This window comes from Bos taurus, chromosome 4 (assembly GCF_002263795.3).
Source record: "Bos taurus isolate L1 Dominette 01449 registration number 42190680 breed Hereford chromosome 4, ARS-UCD2.0, whole genome shotgun sequence".
In the NCBI taxonomy this organism is placed as follows: Eukaryota; Metazoa; Chordata; class Mammalia; order Artiodactyla; family Bovidae; genus Bos; species Bos taurus.
This window is the reverse complement of record NC_037331.1, coordinates 48,947,033-48,953,158: the sequence shown is the minus strand read 5'-3', so window position 1 is coordinate 48,953,158 and position 6,126 is coordinate 48,947,033. Positions and strand designations below refer to the sequence as shown.

General features: G+C 45.4%; 1 non-coding gene across 1 annotated transcript; it reads right to left on the bottom strand.

Annotated features, from left to right (window-relative positions):
• Positions 1-3,833: 3,833 nt before the first annotated feature.
• On the bottom strand, positions 3,834-3,905 carry TRNAW-CCA (transfer RNA tryptophan (anticodon CCA)). Its single transcript has one exon. It is a non-coding gene; the product is annotated as a tRNA-Trp (tRNA).
• Between the last annotated feature and the right edge of the window lie 2,221 nt (positions 3,906-6,126).

Sequence of the window (6,126 nt, the reverse complement as noted above, 5' to 3'; positions counted from 1 at the left end):
AGGCCCGGCGTCGTACACTGTCGTAAAGAGCGTAATGTTTTGTGGCACCGGGGAATGCGGGACATCTTACACGTATGGAAGTGTGCGGATTTGCGGTCTGATCTAGTACTTGAAAGGCAGAACAAATAAACTAAACTGTTGTTTCCTTAAAGCACGCTACGGAAAGTATCACTTCATGGGAAATAGATGGGGAAACAGTGTCAGACTTTATTTTTGGGGGCTCCAGAATCACTGCGGATGGTGATTGCAGCCATGAAATTAAAAGACGCTTACTCCTTGGAAGGAAAGTTATGACCAACCTAGATAGCATATTAAAAAGCAGAGACATCACTTTGCCAACAAAGGTCCGTCTAGTCAAGGCTATGGTTTTTCCAGTGGTCATGTATGGATGTGAGAGTTGGACTGTGAAGAAAGCTGAGCGCCGAAGAATTGATGGTTTTGAACTGTGGTGTTAGAGAAGACTCTTGAGAGTCCCTTGGACTGCAAGGAGATCCAATCAGTCCATCCTAAAGGAGATCAGTCCTGAGTGTTCATTGGAAGGACTGATGCTGAAGCTGAAACTCCAATACTTTGGCCACCACATGCGAAGAGTTGACTCATTGGAAAAGACCCTGATGCTGGGAGGGATTGGGGGCAGGAGAAGAAGGGGATGACAGAGGATGAGATGGCTGAATGGCATCACCGACTTGACGGACATGAGTTTGAGTGAACTCCGGGAGTTGGTGATGGACAGGGAGGCCTGGCGCGCTGCGGTTCATGGGGTCGCAAAGAGTCAGATACGACTGAGCTACTGAACTGAACTGAACCAGTTCTTGACTGTGCTAGGCTGAGGAATCTCAGCACTTCTGAGCATTATCTCACTTTATCCTTAAACTATATGAAGGATTCCAAGTATTTACACTTCTTGGATGAGGTTAAATACCACTTCCAAAGTCCTACCAACGACAGATAACTGGAGCCCTAAGGTTAAATACTTTAGGCTTATTTACTACTTTATAATCTCTCCATCAGCTCAAAAACCATATTAGTGCTGGGGTCACAGACTTTGGTATCACCAGCATCCTGCTCTAAGTAACTAAGCTAACTGGCAATATGTAGAAAACACGTTATCTTCTGTCTCCTCAGCTAGTTAACACACCTCCCTGTTAGAGTAAATTAGAATGTGTGGGGTGATGGGTGAAATTATAGGTTTTTATAAGAGATACTGAAAAACAATGTCTTCAAAATTGAGCAGAGAGACTTCCCCCCAGTCTGTGTGCTTGTGCTTAGCCACTCAGTCATGTCCGACTCTTTGCAACCTGGTGGACTGTAGCCCTCCAGGCTTCTCTGTCCATGGGGATTCTCCAGGCAAGAATACTAGTGTGGGTTGCTATGCCCTTCTCCAGGGGATCTTCCCAACCCAGGGATTGAACCGAGGTCTCCTGCATTGCAAGTGGTTTCTTTACTGTCTGAGCCCCTCTAGGGAGGCCATCCCCTGCACTCTAGGGGTTAAGAATCTGCCTTCCAATGCCAGGGATGTAGGTCTGATCCTTGATGGGGAACTAGGCTACCACATGCCAGAGCTGTGGGGCCAAAAAAAAAAAAAATTGAGCACAGAGGTACAGAGTCTGATCTTGGCTTTGTAATAACTTTGTAGCATAGATATAACTTAATTCTACATTTCTTGAGTTTACTACCCAGGCACTGTGGATTTAAATACTACTTAGAAATTACTGAGAATTCCCTGGCGGTCCAGTGGTTAAGACTCCACACTCTAACTGCCAAGGGTCTGGGTTTGATCCTTGGGCAGGAAACTAAGATCCCATAAGCCTTTTGGCACAGCCAGAAAAAGAAAAAGAAATTACTCCTTGCCTAGCTAAGCTGTTTTGGGAGAGAAGATACGAATGATATTTAGTGTTTGTTTTTAGAGACTGCCACTTCACATTCAATGTCCATTTTCCCTGTTCTTTCCTCTGTACATGAGCATTTTGGCCATCTTAACCATTTTCATGCATTTAGCACCCACCTACATACACTGAAGGAACCCACTTAGCAACTAAACAACAATGTACACTGATAACTCCTAGATCCTTAGCTCCTGTCTCTACATCTCTCCTGGTCTCCAATTCCATATTCTCAACTCTCTACTGAACATGTCCAAGTGGGTGATTCTGCCAGCACTACAGTTTCAATTATCTAGTATCTAAAATATTAAATACATATTAGCTTCCTTATTGGAGAAGGCAATGGCACCCTACTCCAGTACTCTTGCCTGGAAAATCCCATGGACGGAGGAGCATGGTGGGCTACAGTCCATGGGGTCGCTAAGAGTCGGACATGACTGAGCGACTTCACTTTCACTTTTCACTTTCATGCTTTGGAGGAGGAAATGGCAACCCACTCCAGTGTTCTTGCCTGGAGAATCCTAGGGACAGGGGAGCCTGGTGGGCTGCCGTCTATGGGGTCACACAGAGTCGGACACAACTGAAGTGACTTAGCAGCAGCAGCAGCTTTCTTATGATTCATGATGCCTCCAATCATCCATAGTGAAAAATACTATAGCCATTCTCAACTCTTCCCTTTATCCCAATATCTAACTAGTCACTGTTGTAGTTGACTACAGCTAGAAGCAGACCTGGAGATAAGCATTTGAGCACAGCAGGTTTGTTGAAGAGATTATCCAAGAAAACATCAGTAGGGGATGGAAAAGAGATGGAAGTTATTTCAGTTACATTAATGAGATTGTTGGATGGCATCACCCACTCAATGGACATGAATTTGAGCAAACTCTGGGAGATAGGAAAGGACAGGGAAGCTTGGCATGCTGCAGTCCATGGGGTGGCAAAGAAGTATGATACGACTGAGTGAGTGAACAACAACAATGAGTAGATTATACATGTGGGCAGTTGGGTCTCAGACACATCGGAGACCTCTGGAGAGTGGCACAGAACATGCTTCAGAGTTGTTCTACCCAAAATATATCCATCAACTTCCATCAGGCTTTGGTTGAGGACTGCTCCCAGGGATTTTTAACTATGTGGCATATCTGGGCTGTGTGAGCCCTAACAGAGAAATCTCTCAGGCAAAACATCCCTGGTGCTTCTAAAAAGGCAGCTTTGGGTGAGAATGAAAAGAAAAAGTGAATGCTAAAAGTATACAGGTGAGACTAATAAGGTTGGCTATAATCACCAAGTTCTATCAATTCTGAATGTGAGAATAAGAGTGAAAGGAACACCAACACAGACTCCAAACTTTTACCTTAGATAGTGGGGTGTTTAGTGAAACCAGTACAGAAATAAAAGGAAGTACAGCTCTGGGGAGAAACTGGAGACAGATGGCTCCCCTAAGAAAAACAAATATCGTATATTAATGCATAAATGTGGAATCTAGAAGAATAGTACAAATGAACCTATTTGTAGAGCAGGAATAGAGACACAGATGTAGAGAACAGACACAGGAATGCAGAACGGGAAGGGGAGGGTGGGATAAATTGGGAGGTTAGGAATGATGTATATACAGGCTTCCCTGGTGGCTTAGGCAGCAAAGAATCTACAAAGTGGGAGACCTGGGTTCAATCCCTGGGTCAGGAAGATCCCCTGAAGAAGGGAATGGCTACCCACTCCAGTATTCTTGCCTGGAGAATTTCATGGACAGAGGAGCCTGGCAGGCTGAAGTCCATGGGGTTGCAATGACTTGGACATGAAAAGTCCATGTCTGAAAGTCTGAAGTGAAGTCACTCAGTCCTGTCTGACTCTTTGCGACCCCATGGACTGTAGCCTACCAGGCTTCTCCATCCATGGGATTCTCCAGGCAAGAATACTGGAGTGGGTTACCATTTCCTTTTCCAGGGGATCTTCCCGACCCAGGGATCGAACCCGGGTCTCCTGCATTGGAGGCAGACGCTTTAACCTCTGAGCCACCAGGGAATTCAACTAACCCTAGCATACTACATGTGTAAAACAGATAGCAAGTGGGAACCTGTTGTTTAGCACAGGAAGCTCAGCTCAGTACTCTGTGATGGCCTAGATGAGTGGGGCAGGGGGTGGGATGGAAGGGAGGTTTTAAAGGAAGGGAATATATGTATACATATAGCTAATTCACTTCATTGTACAGCAGAAAGTAAAGCACGATTGTAAAGCAACTATACTCCAATTTTTTTTTAAGTGATGCTTGACCTAAAATCCAAACCATTCGAAGGAGTGCTCCAGGCAGTAAGCATCATCACCATACCCATTTTACATATGGGAAAGAATGTGGTGAGGAGAACTGGAATAACAATCAGGGGACCAAAGTTCTAAAGCTGAATGCTCTTCTCTTTCTGTGTAATCTAGCATTAGTCCTGTCTTGGGACCTTGGTTGTCTAGATTTTCAAATGAGGGGCTACAAGCTCCCTTCCAGATATAAAGCTCTTCCACTGAGTTGCAAAGAGTTTGCTTCCAGAGAACCACAAAACAGTCACATCTGTAACAGAAGTTTGTTACTTTGGGGACTGTTGTCTAGCGGAACACTCATTCCATGTTTGAGGGATCTATCACAGCGTGAGATCACATGGCACTAGGAGGCCCATGTGGCCAGCCCTGGCTCTTCTGAGCCCCGCAGGTAGAATGGGCACAGAACCTAAGCCAAGCAGTCGCTCCCGCCGGACCACCATCAAAAGGGGTGGCACAAAGAAACTGACAGCTTAGAATCCATCCTACTGGCAGCTGCTGTGCCTCCAGTGTCAGTGGCCAGTGGTGTGCTCCATTCAGACCCTTCCTATGGAAAATCTCAGCTGGGGCCACCTAGCTTCTTGCCGGCTTCTCAAAACCACATTGGTTATTTCACTATCAGATAACCTGCCAATAATTTCTTTTTCCCAAAAGTGAACCAGAGATTATTTTGCAGAGGTTACTTTCAATCCAGAAAGTTGAGGTGCACTACACACCTTAAATGAACCTAGGAATCTTATTATTATTATTTTTTTGGAATCTTATAATATTACAAGAAAGGTGTCATAAACCCAGTGTTTTTTAAGGAAAGGAAACTAGCTCAGAGAGCTTAAATACTATACCTAAGGTCAAGCAATCAATCAGCAGTAAACCACAGTGAGTCCCTACCCTTCACACAATTCTGTGCTACATCTGTTCATGGTGCACACAACACTAACCAGGAAGGAAGGGAGTTCTTTGGCTCTTTCTTTGTACCACCTCATTCATCTCTGGTGTTGGCTGGCCTCGATTGTTTGCTGGAGTTGAATGTCTCCATCTGTTAGAACACGATGCTTCCCTCATAGCTCAATTGGTAAATCATCTGCCTGCAATGCAAGAGACCTGGGTTTGATTCCTGGGTCGGGAAGTTCCCCTGGAGAAAGAAATGGCAACCCACTCCAGTATTCTTGCCTGGAGAATCCCATGGATAGAGGAGCCTGACAGTCCGCGGGATCGCAAGAGTCGGACACGACTTAGCGACTAAACCACCAAACTGCCCATAGAGCCCTTTTGCCTGGGTATTTTGTGGATTTACTGTAGCCAAAACTCAGCCTCTGTGCACAGTATTGAATTGAATCTCAGAGACAGAGTTTGGGGGAAGTAGCAAAGAATTGCTTTATTGCTTTGCCAGGCAAGGGGGCCACAGCAGGACAATGCCCTCAAAAGTGTGTGTCCCATCTGAAGGGAGTAGTGAAGAGTTTCATGGTAATGGTTCACAGGGCTCCTGGACATCCTTCTGACTGGTTAGTGGTGAGATACTTGGGAGGCCGCATCATCAGCATGTAGACCTTTGGCCTGGGGTTGATGTACTTCTGGGCAGCATATAGTTACCTTCTTTTATCCAGTAGGGGTTTGAGTATCTGCAGAAGAGCTTAAAAATAGGGTTTTGTGTATCACTTGAGGTGGGGGTTGGGGGCTTCCCTGCTGGCTCAGTGGTTAAGAATGTGCCTGCCAATGCAGGAAATGCAGGTTCAAGCCTTGGGTCAGGAAGATTCTCTGGAGAAGGAAATAGCAACCCACATCAGTATTCCTGCCTGGGAAATTCCCAGGACAGAGGAGCTTGGAGGACTACAGACCAAGATACTGACATGACTTAATGACTAAAGACTAAAGAACAACAACCCCTTGAGGGGGAACGAGGACCCTGCCCCCAGGCTTCACTATTGTTTTTTGACTGCTT